General features: G+C 47.6%; 1 protein-coding gene across 2 annotated transcripts in view; it reads right to left on the bottom strand.

Moving 5' to 3' along the window:
- Positions 1 to 16,200, bottom strand: part of LOC127923128 (presenilin-1-like) — a 33,549-nt gene extending 17,349 nt beyond the window's left edge. The window contains exon 1 of one of the 2 annotated variants that reach the window (XM_052507056.1): positions 16,027 to 16,200. The gene's annotated coding sequence lies outside the window, so the exon portion shown is untranslated. The remainder of the gene's footprint in view (positions 1 to 16,026) is intronic. The other variant, XM_052507057.1, reaches the window with a different exon arrangement.
- Between the last annotated feature and the right edge of the window lie 6,087 nt (positions 16,201 to 22,287).

Raw genomic sequence — 22,287 nt, 5'->3', positions numbered from 1 at the left:
TAATAACAGAACCACATAATAACAGAACCACATAATAACAGAACCACATAATAACAGAACCATATAATAACAGAACCATATAATAACAGAACCATATAATAACAGAACCATATAATAACAAAACCACAGCATATATTAACAGAACCACATAATAACAGAACCATATAATAACAGAACCACAGCATATAATAACAGAACCATATAATAACAGAACCACATAATAACAGAACCATATAATAACAGAACCATATAATAACAGAACCACAGCATATAATAACAGAACCATATAATAACAGAACCACATAATAACAGAACCACATAATAACAGAACCATATAATAACAGAACCATATAATAACAGAACCATATAATAACAGAACCATATAATAACAGAACCATATAATAACAGAACCACAGCATATAATAACAGAACCATATAATAACAGAACCATATAATAAACAGAACCATATAATAACAGAACCATATAATAACAGAACCATATAATAACAGAACCACAGCATATAATAACAGAACCATATAATAACAGAACCATATAATAACAGAACCACAGCATATAATAACAGAACCATATAATAACAGAACCATATAATAACAGAACCACATAATAACAGAACCATATAATAACAGAACCATATAATAACAGAACCATATAATAACAGAACCACAGCATATAATAACAGAACCACATAATAACAGAACCATATAATAACAGAACCATATAATAACAGAACCACAGCATATAATAACAGAACCACATAATAACAGAACCACATAATAACATAACCACATAATAACAGAACCATATAATAACAGAACCATATAATAACAGAACCACAGCATATAATAACAGAACCACATAATAACAGAACCACATAATAACATAACCACATAATAACAGAACCATATAATAACAGAACCACATAATAACAGAACCATATAATAACAGAACCATATAATAACAGAACCACAGCATATAATAACAGAACCACATAATAACAGAACCACATAATAACAGAACCATATAATAACAGAACCATATAATAACAGAACCACAGCATATAATAACAGAACCACAGCATATAATAACAGAACCATATAATAACAGAACCATATAATAACAGAACCATATAATATATGCCATTTAGCAGACGCTTTTATCCAAAGCGACTTACAGTCATGTGTGCATACATTCTACGTATGGGTGGTCCCGGAATCGAACCCACTACCCTGGCGTTACAAGCACCATGTTCTACCAACTGAGCTACAGAAGGACCACAGCATATAATAACAGAACCATATAATAACAGAACCATATAATAACAGAACCATATAATAACAGAACCATATAATAACAGAACCACAGCATATAATAACAGAACCATATAATAACAGAACCACACCATATAATAACAGAACCATATAATAACAGAACCATATAATAACAGAACCATATAATAACAGAACCACAGCATATAATAACAGAACCATATAATAACAGAACCACAGCATATAATAACAGAACCATATAATAACAGAACCATATAATAACAGAACCATATAATAACAGAACCACAGCATATAATAACAGAACCATATAATAACAGAACCATATAATAACAGAACCATATAATAACAGAACCATATAATAACAGAACCACAGCATATAATAACAGAACCACAGCATATAATAACAGAACCATATAATAACAGAACCATATAATAACAGAACCATATAATAACAGAACCATATAATAACAGAACCATATAATAACAGAATCATATAATAACAGAACCATATAATAACAGAATCATATAATAACAGAACCATATAATAACAGAACCATATAATAACAGAACCATATAATAACAGAATCATATAATAACAGAACCATATAATAACAGAATCATATAATAACAGAATCATATAATGGTAGCTTAGTGGTTAGAGCGTTGGGCCAGAAACCGAAAGGTTGCTGGATCGAATCCCAGAGCTGACGGTGGGACACTGTCGATAAAGGGCTTGTAGATAAAGGGCTTAATTGCCAAAATCCTGAAGTATCCCTTTAAGGTTTAGGGTAGGGTTCTCCCAAGCATAACGGATAGCTTCCGGAGAGGAAACACGGCACCGACCGGAGAGGATACACGGAACCGACCGGAGAGGAAACACGGTACCAACCCAGAGAGGAAACACGGTACCGACCCAGAGAGGAAACACGGTACCGACCGGAGAGGAAACACGGAACCGACCGGAGAGGAAACACGGTACCGACCCAGAGAGGAAACACGGTACCGACCCAGAGAGGAAACACGGCACCGACCGGAGAGGAAACACGGAACCGACCGGAGAGGAAACACGGTACCGACCGGAGAGGAAACACGGAACCGACCGGAGAGGAAACACGGTACCGACCGGAGAGGAAACACGGTACCGACCCAGAGAGGAAACACGGTACCGACCCAGAGAGGAAACACGGTACCGACCGGAGAGGAAACACGGAACCGACCCAGAGAGGAAACACGACACCGACCCAGAGAGGAAACACGGCACCGACCAGAGAGGAAACACGGTACCGACCCAGAGAGGAAACACGGTACCGACCGGAGAGGAAACACGGTACCGACCCAGAGAGGAAACACGGTACCGACCCAGAGAGGAAACACGGTACCGACCCAGAGAGGAAACACGACACCGACCCAGAGAGGAAACACGACACCGACCCAGAGAGGAAACACGGTACCGACCCAGAGAGGAAACACGGTACCGACCCAGAGAGGAAACACGGTACCGACCCAGAGAGGAAACACGGTACCGACCAGAGAGGAAACACGGCACCGACCCAGAGAGGAAACACGGTACCGACCAGAGAGGAAACACGTTAAGATGTCATAATAAAAAAGGCACTCCATTCGATATAAAAAGTTGTTTTTGACTCAAATTAAAACGTTTTTGTCCATTTCACGAGGTTGTAGTAATAACATGTTCGACTATTTAAGACATCGGCTCCAAACGGGGTTGAAAAGTAACAACGAACATGCTGACTAGATCAGGCACGAGCATGTTGATTCTGTCCATCCACACTAGGCGCGATCAGGACACGCGATCAGGACACGCGATCAGGACACGCGATCAGGACACGCGATCAGGACACGCAGGTTGAAATATCAAAACAAACTCTGAACCAACTATATTAATTTGGGGACAGGTGGAAACGCATGAAAGAGTCAACGCAATTCAGCTAGCTAGCTTGCTGGCAAATTTTTCCTGGGATATAAACTTTGGGTTGTTATTTTACCTGAAATAACCAAGGTCCTCTACTCCGTCAATTAATCCACAGAGAAATGGGCAAACTGAATTTGTTTCCAGGCTTCTTCTTCTGTGGTCTTTATATGGCGGTTGGCAACCAACTTTAAGGTGCTTTACCACCACCAACTGGACTGGAGTATGGACCTCAGTTCATCTTTCAATCACCCACGTGGGTATATGCTCCTAAAAACCAATGAGGAGATGGGAGAGGCGGGACTTGCAGGGCATCAATGCGTCACAAACAGAACGAAATGTCTATGTTGAGCATCAAAGTGATTATTTGAAACAGGTCCTACATGCTCGATTTAGAAATCCAAACATATGGGCTTCATGATGTGACTATGGGCTATTTGTGACTTGAGAAGTTGAAAAACAGCTTGTTCCTTGCCTCAGGCAGCACACGCTGTTCTCTCATCAAGTGATTTTCACCCCATCAGACTATACCGAATGTAATCTTGTCTTTACTAATATATCAAGTTAGTTTCAATTTAGAAATGGTCCATTAAATGCTCCATTATAAAAAATAAATAAATGTAATCCGTATCCATTGGAATTTTGTTTTTCACTCCTGTGGGTAAGCTCCTCCGGTTAGTTCACTCCTGTGGGTAAGTTCCTCCGGTTAGTTCACTCCTGTGGGTAAGCTCCTCTGGTTAGTTCACTCCTGTGGGTAAGCTCCTCCGGTTAGTTCACTCCTGTGGGTAAGTTCCTGTGGGTAAGTTCCTCCGGTTAGTTCACTCCTGTGGGTAAGCTCCTCTGGTTAGTTCACTCCTGTGGGTAAGCTCCTCTGGTTAGTTCACTCCTGTGGGTAAGCTCCTCCGGTTAGTTCACTCCTGTGGGTAAGCTCCTCCGGTTAGTTCACTCCTGTGGGTAAGTTCCTGTGGGTAAGTTCCTCCGGTTAGTTCACTCCTGTGGGTAAGCTCCTCCGGTTAGTTCACTCCTGTGGGTAAGCTCCTCCGGTTAGTTCACTCCTGTGGGTAAGTTCCTGTGGGTAAGCTCCTCTGGTTAGTTCACTCCTGTGGGTAAGCTCCTCCAGTTAGTTCACTCCTGTGGGTAAGCTCCTCCAGTTAGTTCACTCCTGTGGGTAAGTTCCTCCGGTTAGTTCACTCCTGTGGGTAAGCTCCTCCAGTTAGTTCACTCCTGTGGGTAAGTTCCTGTGGGTAAGTTCCTCCGGTTAGTTCACTCCTGTGGGTAAGTTCCTCCGGTTAGTTCACTCCTGTGGGTAAGTTCCTCCAGTTAGTTCACTCCTGTGGGGTAAGTTCCTCCAGTTAGTTCACTCCTGTGGGTAAGCTCCTCCAGTTAGTTCACTCCTGTGGGTAAGTTCCTCCGGTTAGTTCACTCCTGTGGGTAAGTTCCTCAGTTAGTTCACTCCTGTGGGTAAGTTCCTCCAGTTAGTTCACTCCTGTGGGTAAGCTCCTCCAGTTAGTTCACTCCTGTGGGTAAGTTCCTCCAGTTAGTTCACTCCTGTGGGTAAGTTCCTCCGGTTAGTTCACTCCTGTGGGTAAGCTCCTGTGGTTAGTTCACTCCTGTGGGTAAGTTCCTGTGGGTAAGTTCCTCCAGTTAGTTCACTCCTGTGGGTAAGCTCCTCTGGTTAGTTCACTCCTGTGGGTAAGCTCCTCCGGTTAGTTCACTCCTGTGGGTAAGCTCCTCCGGTTAGTTCACTCCTGTGGGTAAGTTCCTGTGGGTAAGCTCCTCTGGTTAGTTCACTCCTGTGGGTAAGCTCCTCCGGTTAGTTCACTCCTGTGGGTAAGCTCCTCCGGTTAGTTCACTCCTGTGGGTAAGCTCCTCTGGTTAGTTCACTCCTGTGGGTAAGCTCCTATGGTTAGTTCACTCCTGTGGGTAAGCTCCTCTGGTTAGTTCACTCCTGTGGGTATGTTCCAGTGGGTAAGTTCCTGTGAGGAAGCTCCTCTGGTTAGTTCACTCCTGTGGGTAAGCTCCTCCGGTTAGTTCACTCCTGTGGGTAAAGCTCCTCCGGTTAGTTCACTCCTGTGGGTAAGCTCCTCTGGTTAGTTCACTCCTGTGGGTAAGCTCCTCTGGTTAGTTCACTCCTGTGGAGTAAAGCTCCTCTGGTTAGTTCACTCCTGTGGGAAGCTCCTCTGGTTAGTTCACTCCTGTGGGAAGCTCCTCTGGTTAGTTCACTCCTGTGGGTATGTTTCAGTGGGTAAGTTCCTGTGAGGAAGCTCCTCTGGTTAGTTCACTCCTGTGGGTAAGCTCCTCCGGTTAGTTCACTCCTGTGGGTAAAGCTCATCCGGTTAGTTCACTCCTGTGGGTAAGCTCCTCTGGTTAGTTCACTCCTGTGGGTATGTTTCAGTGGGTAAGTTCCTGTGAGGAAGCTCCTCTGGTTAGTTCACTCCTGTGGGTAAGCTCCTCCGGTTAGTTCACTCCTGTGTGTAAAGCTCATCCGGTTAGTTCACTCCTGTGGGTAAGCTCCTCCGGTTAGTTCACTCCTGTGGGTAAGTTCCTGTGGGTAAGTTCCTCCGGTTAGTTCACTCCTGTGGGTAAGCTCCTCTGGTTAGTTCACTCCTGTGGGTAAGCTCCTCTGGTTAGTTCACTCCTGTGGGTAAGCTCCTCCGGTTAGTTCACTCCTGTGGGTAAGCTCCTCCGGTTAGTTCACTCCTGTGGGTAAGTTCCTGTGGGTAAGTTCCTCCGGTTAGTTCACTCCTGTGGGTAAGCTCCTCCGGTTAGTTCACTCCTGTGGGTAAGCTCCTCCGGTTAGTTCACTCCTGTGGGTAAGTTCCTGTGGGTAAGCTCCTCTGGTTAGTTCACTCCTGTGGGTAAGCTCCTCCAGTTAGTTCACTCCTGTGGGTAAGCTCCTCCAGTTAGTTCACTCCTGTGGGTAAGTTCCTCCGGTTAGTTCACTCCTGTGGGTAAGCTCCTCCAGTTAGTTCACTCCTGTGGGTAAGTTCCTCCGGTTAGTTCACTCCTGTGGGTAAGTTCCTCTGGTTAGTTCACTCCTGTGGGTAAGTTCCTGTGGGTAAGTTCCTCGGTTAGTTCACTCCTGTGGGTAAGTTCCTCCGGTTAGTTCACTCCTGTGGGTAAGTTCCTCCGGTTAGTTCACTCCTGTGGGTAAGTTCCTCCAGTTAGTTCACTCCTGTGGGTAAGTTCCTCCAGTTAGTTCACTCCTGTGGGTAAGTTCCTCCGGTTAGTTCACTCCTGTGGGTAAGTTCCTCCAGTTAGTTCACTCCTGTGGGTAAGTTCCTCCAGTTAGTTCACTCCTGTGGGTAAGCTCCTCCAGTTAGTTCACTCCTGTGGGTAAGTTCCTCCGGTTAGTTCACTCCTGTGGGTAAGTTCCTCCGGTTAGTTCACTCCTGTGGGTAAGCTCCTGTGGTTAGTTCACTCCTGTGGGTAAGTTCCTGTGGGTAAGTTCCTCCAGTTAGTTCACTCCTGTGGGTAAGCTCCTCTGGTTAGTTCACTCCTGTGGGTAAGCTCCTCCGGTTAGTTCACTCCTGTGGGTAAGCTCCTCCGGTTAGTTCACTCCTGTGGGTAAGTTCCTGTGGGTAAGCTCCTCTGGTTAGTTCACTCCTGTGGGTAAGCTCCTCCGGTTAGTTCACTCCTGTGGGTAAGCTCCTCCGGTTAGTTCACTCCTGTGGGTAAGCTCCTCTGGTTAGTTCACTCCTGTGGGTAAGCTCCTATGGTTAGTTCACTACTGTGGGTAAGCTCCTCTGGTTAGTTCACTCCTGTGGGTATGTTCCAGTGGGTAAGTTCCTGTGAGGAAGCTCCTCTGGTTAGTTCACTCCTGTGGGTAAGCTCCTCCGGTTAGTTCACTCCTGTGGGTAAAGCTCCTCCGGTTAGTTCACTCCTGTGGGTAAGCTCCTCTGGTTAGTTCACTCCTGTGGGTAAGCTCCTCTGGTTAGTTCACTCCTGTGGGTAAAGCTCCTCTGGTTAGTTCACTCCTGTGGGTAAGCTCCTCTGGTTAGTTCACTCCTGTGGGTAAAGCTCCTCTGGTTAGTTCACTCCTGTGGGGAAGCTCCTCTGGTTAGTTCACTCCTGTGGGGAAGCTCCTCTGGTTAGTTCACTCCTGTGGGTATGTTTCAGTGGGTAAGTTCCTGTGAGGAAGCTCCTCTGGTTAGTTCACTCCTGTGGGTAAGCTCCTCCGGTTAGTTCACTCCTGTGGGTAAAGCTCATCCGGTTAGTTCACTCCTGTGGGTAAGCTCCTCTGGTTAGTTCACTACTGTGGGTATGTTTCAGTGGGTAAGTTCCTGTGAGGAAGCTCCTCCGGTTAATTCACTCCTGTGGGTAAGCTCCTCCGGTTAGTTCACTCCTGTGGGTAAAGCTCATCCGGTTAGTTCACTCCTGTGGGTAAGCTCCTCCGGTTAGTTCACTCCTGTGGGTAAGCTCCTCTGGTTAGTTCACTCCTGTGGGTAAAGCTCCTCCGGTTAGTTCACTCCTGTGGGTAAGCTCCTCCGGTTAGTTCACTCCTGTGGGTAAGCTACTCTGGTTAGTTCACTCCTGTGGGTAAGCTCCTCCGGTTAGTTCACTCCTGTGGGTAAGCTCCTCTGGTTAGTTCACTCCTGTGGGTAAAGCTCCTCCGGTTAGTTCACTCCTGTGGGTAAGCTACTCCGGTTAGTTCACTCCTGTGGGTAAGCTACTCTGGTTAGTTCACTCCTGTGGGTAAGCTACTCTGGTTAGTTCACTCCTGTGGGTAAGCTCCTCCGGTTAGTTCACTCCTGTGGGTAAGCTCCTCCGGTTAGTTCACTCCTGTGGGTAAGCTCCTCTGGTTAGTTCACTCCTGTGGGTAAGTTCCTCCGGTTAGTTCACTCCTGTGGGTAAAGCTCCTCTGGTTAGTTCACTCCTGTGGGTAAGTTCCTCCGGTTAGTTCACTCCTGTGCGTAAAGCTCCTCCGGTTAGTTCACTCCTGTGGGTAAGCTACTCTGGTTAGTTCACTCCTGTGGGTAAGCTCCTCCCGGTTAGTTCACTCCTGTGGGTAAGCTCCTCCGGTTAGTTCACTCTTGTGGGTAAGCTCCTCTGGTTAGTTCACTCCTGTGGGTAAGTTCCTCCGGTTAGTTCACTCCTGTGGGTAAAGCTCCTCCGGTTAGTTCACTCCTGTGGGTAAGCTACTCTGGTTAGTTCACTCCTGTGGGTAAGTTCCTCCCGGTTAGTTCACTCCTGTGGGTAAGCTACTCTGGTTAGTTCACTCCTGTGGGTAAGCTCCTCTGGTTAGTTCACTCCTGTGGGTAAGCTCCTCCGGTTAGTTCACTCCTGTGGGTAAGCTCCTCCAGTTAGTTCACTCCTGTGGGTAAGCTCCTCCGGTTAGTTCACTCCTGTGGGTAAGCTCCTCCAGTTAGTTCACTCCTGTGGGTAAGTTCCTGTGGGTAAGCTCCTCCGGTTAGTTCACTCCTGTGGGTAAGCTACTCTGGTTAGTTCACTCCTGTGGGTAAGCTCCTCTGGTTAGTTCACTCCTGTGGGTAAGCTCCTCCGGTTAGTTCACTCCTGTGGGTAAGCTCCTCCAGTTAGTTCACTCCTGTGGGTAAGCTCCTCCGGTTAGTTCACTCCTGTGGGTAAGTTCCTGTGGGTAAGCTCCTCCGGTTAGTTCACTCCTGTGGGTAAGTTCCTCCAGTTAGTTCACTCCTGTGGGTAAGCTCCTCCGGTTAGTTCACTCCTGTGGGTAAGTTCCTGTGGGTAAGCTCCTCCGGTTAGTTCACTCCTGTGGGTAAGTTCCTCCAGTTAGTTCACTCCTGTGGGTAAGCTCCTCTGGTTAGTTCACTCCTGTGGGTAAGTTCCTGTGGGTAAGCTCCTCCGGTTAGTTCACTCCTGTGGGTAAGCTCCTCCGGTTAGTTCACTCCTGTGGGTAAGTTCCTGTGGGTAAGCTCCTCCGGTTAGTTCACTCCTGTGGGTAAGCTGCTCCTGTTAGTTCACTCCTGTGGAAAGCTCCTCCAGTTAGTTCACTCCTGTGGGTAAGCTCCTCCGGTTAGTTCACTCCTGTGGGTAAGCTCCTCCGGTTAGTTCACTCCTGTGGGTAAGTTCCTCCGGTTAGTTCACTCCTGTGGGTAAGCTCCTCCGGTTAGTTCACTCCTGTGGGTAAGCTCCTCCGGTTAGTTCACTCCTGTGGGTAAGCTCCTCCGGTTAGTTCACTCCTGTGGGTAAGCTGCTCCTGTTAGTTCACTCCTGTGGGTAAGCTCCTCCAGTTAGTTCACTCCTGTGGGTAAGTTCCTCCAGTTAGTTCAGTCCTGTGGGTAAGCTCCTCCGGTTAGTTCACTCCTGTGGGTAAGCTCCTCCGGTTAGTTCACTCCTGTGGGTAAGTTCCTGTGGGTAAGCTCCTCCGGTTAGTTCACTCCTGTGGGTAAGCTGCTCCTGTTAGTTCACTCCTGTGGGTAAGCTCCTCCAGTTAGTTCACTCCTGTGGAGTAAGCTCCTCCGGTTAGTTCACTCCTGTGGGTAAGCTCCTCTGGTTAGTTCACTCCTGTGGGTAAGTTCCTCCGGTTAGTTCACTCCTGTGGGTAAGCTCCTCCGGTTAGTTCACTCCTGTGGGTAAGCTCCTCCGGTTAGTTCACTCCTGTGGGTAAGCTGCTCCTGTTAGTTCACTCCTGTGGGTAAGCTCCTCCAGTTAGTTCACTCCTGTGGGTAAGCTCCTCTGGTTAGTTCACTCCTGTGGGTAAGCTCCTCTGGTTAGTTCACTCCTGTGGGTAAGTTCCTCCGGTTAGTTCACTCCTGTGGGTAAGCTCCTCCGGTTAGTTCACTCCTGTGGGTAAGTTCCTCCGGTTAGTTCACTCCTGTGGGTAAGCTCCTCTGGTTAGTTCACTCCTGTGGGGAAGCTCCTCCAGTTAGTTCACTCCTGTGGGTAAGTTTCTCCGGTTAGTTCACTCCTGTGGGTAAGCTCCTGTGGGTAAGCTCCTCCGGTTAGTTCACTCCTGTGGGTAAGTTCCTCCGGTTAGTTCACTCCTGTGGGTAAGTTCCTCCGGTTAGTTCACTCCTGTGGGTAAGCTCCTCCGGTTAGTTCACTCCTGTGGGTAAGCTCCTGTGGGTAAGCTCCTCTGGTTAGTTCACTCCTGTGGGTAAGCTCCTCAGGTTAGTTCACTCCTGTGGGTAAGCTCCTCCAGTTAGTTCACTCCTGTGGGTAAGCTCCTCCAGTTAGTTCACTCCTGTGGGTAAGTTCCTCCAGTTAGTTCACTCCTGTGGGTAAGCTCCTCCGGTTAGTTCACCCCTGTGAGGAAGCTCCTCCGGTTAGTTCACTCCTGTGGGTAAGCTCCTCAGGTTAGTTCACTCCTGTGGGTAAGCTCCTCCGGTTAGTTCACTCCTGTGGGTAAAGCTCCTCAGGTTAGTTCACTCCTGTGGGTAAGCTCCTCCGGTTAGTTCACTCCTGTGGGTAAGCTCCTCCAGTTAGTTCACTCCTGTGGGTAAGCTCCTCCAGTTAGTTCACTCCTGTGGGTAAGCTCCTCCAGTTAGTTCACTCCTGTGGGTAAGCTCCTCCAGTTAGTTCACTCCTGTGGGGAAGCTCCTCTGGTTAGTTCACTCCTGTGAGAAGCTCCTCTGGTTAGTTCACTCCTGTGGAGAAGCTCCTCCAGTTAGTTCACTCCTGTGGGTAAGCTCCTCCAGTTAGTTCACTCCCTGGTTAGTTCACTGTGAGAAGCTCCTCTGGTTAGTTCACTCCTGTGGGTAAGCTCCTCTGGTTAGTTCACTCCTGTGGTAAGCTCCTCTGGTTAGTTCACTCCTGTGAGGAAGCTCCTCTGGTTAGTTCACTCCTGTGGAGAAGCTCCTCTGGTTAGTTCAGTTCCTCCAGTTAGTTCACTCCTGTGGGTAAGCTCCTCCAGTTAGTTCACTCCTGTGAGAAGCTCCTCAGGTTAGTTCACTCCTGTGGGTAAGTTCCTCCGGTTAGTTCACTCCTGTGGGTAAGCTCCTCCAGTTAGTTCACTCCTGTGGGTAAGCTCCTCCAGTTAGTTCACTCCGGTGGGTAAGCTCCTCTGGTTAGTTCACTCCTGTGGGTAAGCTCCTCCGGTTAGTTCACCCCTGTGGGTAAGCTCCTCCAGTTAGTTCACCCCTGTGGGTAAGTTCCTGTGGGTAAGCTCCTCTGGTTAGTTCACCCCTGTGAGGAAGCTCCTCCGGTTAGTTCACCCCTGTGAGGAAGCTCCTCCGGTTAGTTCACACCTCAACCACTGTTTGAGAAGCATGCGGCCTCTTGCTGCAGCGTAACAGCTGATATTCTGCACGAACTCTGTATACCATGGGCTCTGCGCCAACCCTGTTTCCTGCAGCTAACCATTTGGCTTAATTTGGGAAGTCAAGTTAAATCTGTTCAGGAACATCAATAGTAACATGTTCGCAAAAAAAAAAAAAAATATATATTTCATTTCAACTGTTGACAGCCCGCGAAAAAAAAAAAAAAGAAAGGAATGAAGAAGAGAGGTGAGGAGGTGGAACCGCACGGTGGTGACACATTCTGTAGCTAGAGGTAATGCTGTAGGCCTATTAGGGAACGTTTCAAATGTTCTAACTATTACGAGGCTATTCAAAATCCAATACCAAATCACTAATAATTGTAGGCCAACTGAATGTGTTTAATTTTGGAGTAGAGACTAGAGCATCTGTACCATCTGACATCTTCATTTTGATATGCCATGCATGATACGTGGGAAGGCGATACAGTACATCGTTCTCCTCACTACAAAACCAAGTAATGACTTACAGGTCTTCATGCTCTCTTGAGAATCTGGAAATGGTGTCAGACGGCAGTAGTGAGAGCGCTGAGGTAGAGCCATTCCAGGATAAACTGGGTCTATTTGTGGCGACAGGTGTGATTTGAGATAGAGCCATTCCAGGATAAACTGGGTCTATTTGTGGCGACAGGTGTGATTTGAGATAGAGCCATTCCAGGATAAACTGGGTCTATTTGTGGCGACAGGTGTGATTTGAGATAGAGCCATTCCAGGATAAACTGGGTCTATTTGTGGCAACAGGTGTAATTTGAGATAGAGCCATTCCAGGATAAACTGGGTCTATTTGTGGCGACAGGTGTAATTTGAGATAGAGCCATTCCAGGATAAACTGGGTCTATTTGTGGCGACAGGTGTAATTTGAGATAGAGCCATTCCAGGATACACTGGGTCTATTTGTGGCGACAGGTGTAATTTGAGATAGAGCCATTCCAGGATAAACTGGGTCTATTTGTGGCGACAGGTATAATCAAAAGGGGTGTACAGTTGGGATTGAGAAAGCACTGTGTCAACTGTGGGGTCCCCCATGCAGCTGGGGCAGAAAATGTCCTATGCTGAGGCAGTGAAGAGAGTAGAGGACAGCCCATGTATGAGTGAGTTGACTGGGAGGCCCCGCCGTTGAGTAGCCCTGATGAGACAGCCAGAGAGGATGAGTTTTAGAAAGGTGGAAATCACACAAGATATGTGGTAGTTGCAGCAACAGAGAAATATTGGAAGATTTCTGTCCAGAAGATCTACAGTAGGTTATGAGAGAAGGGGTTCCATCCTCCCAGGCCCACGGCCTGGTGTAGGATCATTTAGGTAATAATAATATAGGTCCGAGTAGTGGGATTGGAAAGTGGTGGATTTAGGCATAGGCGACATGGGCAACCACCCAGCATGGCATGTTGTCAGGGGCGCAGCCACCCAGCGTGGCATCTTGTCAGGGCAGCCACCCAGCGTGGCATCTTGTCAGAGGGGCAGCCACCCAGCGTGGCATCTTGTCAGAGGGGCAGCCACCCAGCGTGGCATCTTGTCAGAGGGGCAGCCACCCAGCGTGGCATCTTGTCAGGGGCGCAGCCACCCAGCGTGGCATCTTGTCAGAGGGCAGCCACCCAGCGTGGCATCTTATCAGGGGGCAGCCACCCAGCGTGGCATCTTGTCAGAGGGCAGCCACCCAGCGTGGCATCTTGTCAGAGGGGCAGCCACCCAGCGTGGCATCTTGTCAGAGGGGCAGCCACCCAGCGTGGCATCTTGTCAGGGGCGCAGCCACCCAGCGTGGCATCTTGTCAGAGGGGCAGCCACCCAGCGTGGCATCTTATCAGGGGGCAGCCACCCAGCGTGGCATCTTATCAGGGGCGCAGCCACCCAGCGTGGCATCTTGTCAGGCGCAGCCACCCAGCGTGGCATCTTGTCAGGGGCGCAGCCACCCAGCGTGGCATCTTGTCAGGGGGCAGCCACCCAGCGACATGGGCAGCCACCCAGCGTGGCATCTTGTCAGGGGGCAGCCACCCAGCGTGGCATCTTGTCAGGGGGCAGCCACCCAGCGTGGCATCTTGTCAGGGGGGCAGCCACCCAGCGTGGCATCTTGTCAGGGGGGCAGCCACCCAGCGTGGCATCTTGTCAGGGGGGCAGCCACCCAGCGTGGCATCTTGTCAGGGGGGCAGCCACCCAGCGTGGCATCTTGTCAGGGGGGCAGCCACCCAGCGTGGCATCTTGTCAGGGGGGCAGCCACCCAGCGTGGCATCTTGTCAGGGGGGCAGCCACCCAGCGTGGCATCTTGTCAGGGGGGCAGCCACCCAGCGTGGCATCTTGTCAGGGCGCAGCCACCCAGCGTGGCATCTTGTCAGGGGGCAGCCACCCAGCGTGGCATCTTGTCAGGGGGCAGCCACCCAGCGTGGCATCTTGTCAGAGGGCAGCCACCCAGCGTGGCATCTTGTCAGAGGGGCAGCCACCCAGCGTGGCATCTTGTCAGGGGGGCAGCCACCCAGCGTGGCATCTTGTCAGGGGGGCAGCCACCCAGCGTGGCATCTTGTCAGGGGGGCAGCCACCCAGCGTGGCATCTTGTCAGAGGGGCAGCCACCCAGCGTGGCATCTTGTCAGAGGGGCAGCCACCCAGCGTGGCATCTTGTCAGAGGACAGCCACCCAGCGTGGCATCTTGTCAGAGGACAGCCACCCAGCGTGGCATCTTGTCAGAGGGGCAGCCACCCAGCGTGGCATCTTGTCAGAGGACAGCCACCCAGCGTGGCATCTTGTCAGGGGCAGCCACCCAGCGTGGCATCTTGTCAGAGGGCAGCCACCCAGCGTGGCATCTTGTCAGAGGGACAGCCACCCAGCGTGGCATCTTGTCAGGGGCGCAGCCACCCAGCGTGGCATCTTGTCAGGGGGCAGCCACCCAGCGTGGCATCTTGTCAGGGGCGCAGCCACCCAGCGTGGCATCTTGTCAGGGGGCAGCCACCCAGCGTGGCATCTTGTCAGGGCGCAGCCACCCAGCGTGGCATCTTGTCAGGGGGCAGCCACCCAGCGTGGCATCTTGTCAGGGGGCAGCCACCCAGCGTGGCATCTTGTCAGGGCGCAGCCACCCAGCGTGGCATCTTGTCAGGGGGCAGCCACCCAGCGTGGCATCTTGTCAGGGGGGCAGCCACCCAGCGTGGCATCTTGTCAGGGGGGCAGCCACCCAGCGTGGCATCTTGTCAGGGGGGCAGCCACCCAGCGTGGCATCTTGTCAGGGGCGCAGCCACCCAGCGTGGCATCTTGTCAGGGGGGCAGCCACCCAGCGTGGCATCTTGTCAGGGGGGCAGCCACCCAGCGTGGCATCTTGTCAGGGGGACAGCCACCCAGCGTGGCATCTTGTCAGGGGCGCAGCCACCCAGCGTGGCATCTTGTCAGGGGGGCGAAACAGAACAACCGCCCAACAACAACAATAAAATCGGAATGGTGATATTTTGCGCGATCGGTTTTCTATTGTTCATTTGCCTTGTCACATCAATGATATCTTGTCACCGTTTGGGACTGTGGGTCAATTAACCTTGTCGGAGTGGGCGCCCTGATTCTAGTTTTTGAGCTAGGGAGGCTACTGCCTGGGAAGGTCTCTCACTCAGAAGTACGAGATGGGGAGGGGGTAGGTTGACCTCAGGTCTCCCCACTGGAAGCCCAGGGTAGGGGGAACGGGGGAATCTATCAAATAGCACACCTCTAACTTTGTACAGTACTAATGCAATTAGTAAAATCAGTCACACTATGAAATGCTACCAAATAAACCACACTTCACTTCAGTCATAATACTGTGAATATATAGTTTCACAGACATATTGTTGAATTTTTTTTCCTGGTTTGTGTGAAATCGTTAAGAATAATATAAAACGAGTCTACACAGCACCAAGGTGAATGGGTTTAGTCTCGACTCTTGGTTGACAGTGTTGGGGGATGGGTAATGCTCGAGTGCCAAATCAACACAAATTGGTTTCTATTTGTCTTTGCTACTTCTTTTTGATATTTACGAGTCTTATTTTTGTATATATATATATATTATATAGTGTTAAATGTTAAGATTATTTATTTGTGTTGTTCCAAAATATCTGAATAGAAATGACAGGTAGTGCAGAACCGAAGGCGGGGTTCGCCCAGGGAGCCACTGGGAAGGGGTTTTGGGGGGGAATAGTGTATAAGTGCAGGGTTAGATGGTACTGCGTTTATTTATTTGTTTTGTCACAAGGTGGAATGTACATTGCGATCGGAGGCAATACGCCAAAAAAGCGTCTGGTCGAGAAATTCACCAGTCGTCCCTCCTCCTGTCTCGCTAGTAACTAGCATAATGCATGGTATAACAAACTAGATTATATTAGCCCCAAAGCTAGATGTTGGGGACACACAAAATACTCAAATCAGCATTGAATTCAACCATTTCCTTTCCATAACAAAGGCGTGGTCAGTAGCTAACGTTACTGTTAGGTAAATAATTCACTTTTCCTCTTCCCGATTCGCAGCTATTTTAGCTTAGCTCGACTAACATCCGTTTCTGCTTTGTTTAGAGAAGGTCGAGTTTACTGACAGGCACATTTTGCTGCTGTTTCTTACCTACTATCACAAGGCGGTACTGGCTTGCTTGCTTCAATGATTTAATTTTAAAAGAAAAAGGTTGAATGTGTTGAAATTCTGCGGTTGAAACGCGGTAATTGTCTTCCTTGTTGTTCCTTTCTGTGTTCAAGACACCATTAGGCTGCCGTACTTTCCCCTATGGTCAGTGCTATCTGGGATGCTTGGGAAGTTCATACCGAAAAACACCGAACCTTATTAATAAAGGGTTACTTCGGGAATCGGGATTTTATTTTATTTTTAGAAATTAAGCTTTTTTTTTTTTGTCTACATCCCCAGAGTCAGACTCGTGGATACATTTGTCATGTTGTGTGTAGTTTTAAGGAAGTTTCTAACTAGAGGAAATAACTGATCCCAGCCATGAAAGCTGCCAGAGCAGAGCGCGTGGGGACATTGCTTACATCCGCTATGACAGGCTCATTGTCCACCCTCCCTCCCCGGAAGCCTGGAAGGGATGAGAGAGCCCAGCCTGTGGGTTCGTTGCTTCAACCCTACAGCACACACATACACCAACTGATGAATGGACTGCTGAATTAATATTCTGTTTCTCTTGCTTTCTTTGTTCTTGTCCATATCATGTCTGTCTCTGATCAGCTACCCAGGAAAGGACCGGAAACAGACCATATTAATACATGTAGCCTTAGAAATAAGGTTCATGAAATCAATAACTTGCTAACATCAGATAACATTAATATATTAGCCATTTCTGAGACTCACTTGGATAATTCATTTGATGATACAGCAGTATAAATACAAGGATATAACATCTATAGAAGAGACAGGAATGCTTATGGGGGAGGTGTTGTATATATTCAGAGCCATATCCCTGTAATGTTTATAGGGGAGGTGTTGCTGTATATATTCAGAGCCATATCCCTGTAATGTTTATAGGGGAGGTGTTGCTGTATATATTCAGAGCCATATCCCTGTAATGTTTATAGGGGAGGTGTTGCTGTATATATTCAGAGCCATATCCCTGTAATGTTTATAGGGGAGGTGTTGCTGTATATATTCAGAGCCATATCCCTGTAATGTTTATAGGGAGGTGTTGCTGTATATATTCAGAGCCATATCCCTGTAATGTTTATAGGGGAGGTGTTGCTGTATATATTCAGAGCCATATCCCTGTAATGTTTATAGGGGAGGTGTTGTATATATTCAGAGCCATATCCCTGTAATGTTTATAGGGGAGGTGTTGTATATATTCAGAGCCATATCCCTGTAATGTTTATAGGGGAGGTGTTGTTGTATATATTCAGAGCCATATCCCTGTAATGTTTATAGGGGAGGTGTTACTGTATATATTCAGAGCCATATCCCTGTAATGTTTATAGGGGAGGTGTTGCTGTATATATTCAGAGCTATATCCCTGTAATGTTTATAGGGGAGGTGTTGTTGTATATATTCAGAGCCATATCCCTGTAATGTTTATAGAGGAGGTGTTGTATATATTCAGAGCCATGTCCCTGTAATGTTTATAGGGGAGGTGTTGTATATATTCAGAGCCATATCCCTGTAATGTTTATAGGGGAGGTGTTACTGTATATATTCAGAGCCATATCCCTGTAATGTTTATAGGGGAGGTGTTGCTGTATATATTCAGAGCTATATCCCTGTAATGTTTATGGGGGAGGTGTTGTATATATTCAGAGCCATATCCCTGTAATGTTTATAGGGAGGTGTTGCTGTATATATTCAGAGCTATATCCCTGTAATGTTTATGGGGAGGTGTTGTATATATTCAGAGCCATATCCCTGTAATGTTTATAGGGGAGGTGTTACTGTATATATTCAGAGCCATATCCCTGTAATGTTTATAGGGGAGGTGTTGCTGTATATATTCAGAGCCATATCCCTGTAATGCTTAGAGGGGAGGTGTTTCCTGTCTCTCTGTACCAGTGTATTTATCCCTGTGTTTCCTGTCTCTCTGTACCAGTGTATTTATCCCTGTGTTTCCTGTCTCTCTGTACCAGTGTATTTATCCCTGTGTTTCCTGTCTCTCTGTGCCAGTTCGTCTTGTATGTTTTTCAAGTCAACCAGTGTTTTCCCGTACTCCTGCTTCTATTCTCTTTTGTTAGTCCTCCTAATTTTGACCCTGACCTGTTTTCTGGACTCCATACCTGCCTGCCTGCCTGTCACTCTGTACCTCCTGGTCTCTGAACTGGTTTTGACCTTTGACCTGTCCACGACCATTCTCTTGCCTCCCCCTTTTGGATTGTTTAATAGATATCAAGACTCAAACCATCTGCCTCCCGTGTCTGGGTCTCTCTTATAGTATGTTCTGGAAACAGAGAGGTCTTACTTTTAGGGACCTGAATATCAGTGGTGTAAAGTACTTAAGTAAAAATACTTGAAAGTAATACTTCAGTTGTTTTTTGGGGGTATCTGTTATTTACTTTACTATTTATGTTTTTACCAACTTGTACTTTTAGTTCACTACATTACCTAAAGAAAATGATGTACTTTTTACTCCATACATTTTTCTTGACACACAAAAGTACTCGTTACATTTTGACAGGAAAATGGTCCAATTCACACACTTATCGAGAGAACATCCCTGGTCATCCCTACTGCCTCTGATCTGGAGGACTCACTAAACAGAGAACATCCCCGGTCATCCCTACTGCCTCTGATCTGGAGGACTCGCTAAACAGAGAACATCCCTGGTCATCCCTACTGCCTCTGATCTGGAGGACTAACTAAACAGAGAACATCCCTGGTCATCCCCGACTGTCTCTGATCTGGAGGACTCGCTAAACAGAGAACATCCCTGGTCATCCCTACTGCCTCTGATCTGGAGGACTCGCTAAACAGAGAACATCCCTGGTCATCCCTACTGCCTCTGATCTGGAGGACTCACTAAACAGAGAACATCCCTGGTCATCCCTACTGCCTCTGATCTGGAGGACTCGCTAAACAGAGAACATCCCTGGTCATCCCTACCTCCTCTGATCTGGAGGACTCGCTAAACAGAGAACATCCCTAGTCATCCCTACTGCCTCTGATCTGGAGGACTCACTAAACAGAGAACATCCCTGGTCATCCCTACTGCCTCTGATCTGGAGGACTCACTAAACAGAGAACATCCCTGGTCATCCCTACTGCCTCTGATCTGGAGGACTCACTAAACAGAGAACATCCCTGGTTATCCCTACTGCCTCTGATCTGGAGGACTCACTAAACAGAGAACATCCCTGGTTATCCCTACTGCCTCTGATCTGGCGGACTCGCTAAACAGAGAACATCCCTGGTCATCACTACTGCCTCTGATCTGGAGGACTCACTAAACAGAGAACATCCCTGGTCATCCCTACTGCTCCTGACCTGGCGGACTCGCTAAACAGAGAACATCCCTGGTCATCACTACTGCCTCTGATCTGGAGGACTCGCTAAACAGAGAACATCCCTGGTCATCCCTACTGCCTCTGATCTGGAGGACTCGCTAAACAGAGAACATCCCTGGTCATCCCTACTGCCTCTGATCTGGAGGACTCGCTAAACAGAGAACATGCCTGGTCATCCCTACTGCCTCTGATCTGGAGGACTCGCTAAACAGAGAACATCCCTGGTCATCCCGACTGCCTCTGATCTGGTGGACTCGCTAAACAGAACATCCCTGGTCATCCCTACTGCCTCTGATCTGGAGGACTCGCTAAACAGAGAACATCCCTGGTCATCCATACTGCCTCTGATCTGGTGGACTCACTAAACAGAGAACATCCCTGGTCATCCCTACTGCCTCTGATCTGGAGGACTCGCTAAACAGAGAACATCCCTGGTCATCCCTACTGCCTCTGATCTGGAGGACACACTAAACAGAGAACATCCCTGGTCATCCCTACTGCCTCTGATCTGGAGGACTCGCTAAACAGAGAACATCCTGGTCATCCCTACTGCCTCTGATCTGGAGGACTCACTAAACAGAGAACATCCCTGGTCATCCCTACTGCATCTGATCTGGAGGACTCGCTAAACAGAGAACATCCCTGGTCATCCCTACTGCCTCTGATCTGGAGGACTCACTAAACATATAAAATATTTGTTGGTCTGATGTGATTAATGAGGAGCATCCAGACGCTGCACTTGATGAACTTCTGAAATTGCTTCTTCCAGTTATTGATAAACATGAACCTGTTAAGAAACTGACCGTTAGAACTGTTGAGGCTCCATGGATTGATGAGGAATTTAAAAACTATATGATTGAAAGAAATGGGGGCAAAAGGAGTGGCTAATAAGTCTGGCTGCACATCTGATTGGCTGATTTACTGCAAACTGAGAAATTATGTGACTAAACTCAACAACAAGAAGAACAAGAAACTGTATTATGAAGCCAAGATCAATGACATAAAGAATGATGGGAAAAAATGTTGGTGTACTTTAAATGCAGCGATTTTAGCATGTAAATCTTGATGGGGAAAAATAGATGCGCTACTTTTCTGACACCACTCTCCAAAACGGAAGTCCTGCAGGCTCTAGTTTAGTCTAATCTTGATTATTGTCCAGTTGTAGTCAAGTCCTGCAGGCTCTCGTTTAGTCTAATCTTGATTATTGTCCAGTCGTAGTCAAGTCCTGCAGGCTCTAGTTTAGTCTAATCTTGATTATTGTCCAGTTGTAGTCAAGTCCTGCAGGCTCTAGTTTGATCTAATCTTGATTATTGTCCAGTCGTAGTCAAGTCCTGCAGGCTCTAGTTTTATCTAATCTTGATTATTGTCCAGTCGTAGTCAAGTCCTGCAGGCTCTAGTTTGATCTAATCTTGATTATTGTCCAGTCGTGTGCTCCAGTGCTGCAAGGAAAGACCTAAGTTGCAGCTGGCCCAGAACAGAGCTGCACGTCTTGCTCTTCATTGTAATCAGAGAGATTACATAAATACGATCCTGTTGGTCCAGTCTCATACGATCCTGTTGGTCCAGTCTCATACGATCCTGTTGGTCCAGCCCACCAAGAGACCAGAGGGACGGACGTCTCTCTCTGGCTCAGACTTGTGGAGAGACTGCTTGAATAACTTGTTCTCTCCCTATTGGACCTAGATAGTCTGTGTTTATGTATTGATATGAGGGCAGAGAAAAGCAACACCTCTCCCCTAGTGGACCTAGATAGTTTGTGTTTATGTATTGATATGAGGGCAGAGAAAGCAACACCTCTCCCCTAGTGGACCCAGATAGTCTGTGTTTATGTATTGATATGAGGGCAGATAAAGCAACACCTCTCCCCTAGTGGACCTAGATAGTCTGTGTTTATGTATTGATATGAGGGCAGAGAAAGCAACACCTCTCCCTATTGGACCTAGATAGTTTGTGTTTATGTATTGATATGAGGGCAGAGAAAGCAACACCTCTCCCCTAGTGGACCTAGATAGTCTGTGTTTATGTATTGATATGAGGGCAGAGAAAGCAACACCTCTCCCTAGTGGACCCAGATAGTTTGTGTTTATGTATTGATATGAGGGCAGAGAAAGCAACACCTCTCCCCTATTGGACCTAGATAGTTTGTGTTTATGTATTGATATGAGGGCAGATAAAGCAACACCTCTCCCTATTGGACCTAGATAGTCTGTGTTTATGTATTGATATGAGGGCAGAGAAAGCAACACCTCTCCCTATTGGACCTAGATAGTCTGTGTTTATGTATTGATATGAGGGCAGAGAAAGCAACACCTCTCCCTATTGGACCTAGATAGTCTGTGTTTATGTATTGATATGAGGGCAGAGAAAGCAACACCTCTCCCTAGTGGACCTAGATAGTCTGTGTGTATGTATTGATATGAGGGCAGAGAAAGCAACACCTCTCCCTAGTGGACCTAGATAGTTTGTGTTTATGTATTGATATGAGGGCAGAGAAAGCAACACCTCTCCCCTATTGGACCTAGATAGTCTGTGTTTATGTATTGATATGAGGGCAGAGAAAGCAACACCTCTCCCCTAGTGGACCTAGATAGTTTGTGTTTATGTATTGATATGAGGGCAGAGAAAGCAACACCTCTCCCCTAGTGGACCTAGATAGTTTGTGTTTATGTATTGATATGAGGGCAGAGAAAGCAACACCTCTCCCCTATTGGACCTAGATAGTTTGTGTTTATGTATTGATATGAGGGCAGAGAAAGCAACACCTCTCCCCTAGTGGACCTAGATAGTCTGTTTATGTATTGATATGAGGGCAGATAAAGCAACACCTCTCCCCTATTGGACCTAGATAGTCTGTGTTTATGTATTGATATGAGGGCAGAGAAAGCAACACCTCTCCCTA

The sequence above is a fragment of the Oncorhynchus keta genome, unplaced genomic scaffold, assembly GCF_023373465.1.
Source record: "Oncorhynchus keta strain PuntledgeMale-10-30-2019 unplaced genomic scaffold, Oket_V2 Un_contig_2848_pilon_pilon, whole genome shotgun sequence".
In the NCBI taxonomy this organism is placed as follows: domain Eukaryota; kingdom Metazoa; phylum Chordata; class Actinopteri; order Salmoniformes; family Salmonidae; genus Oncorhynchus; species Oncorhynchus keta.
This window is presented reverse-complemented; position numbering and strand designations above follow the sequence as displayed.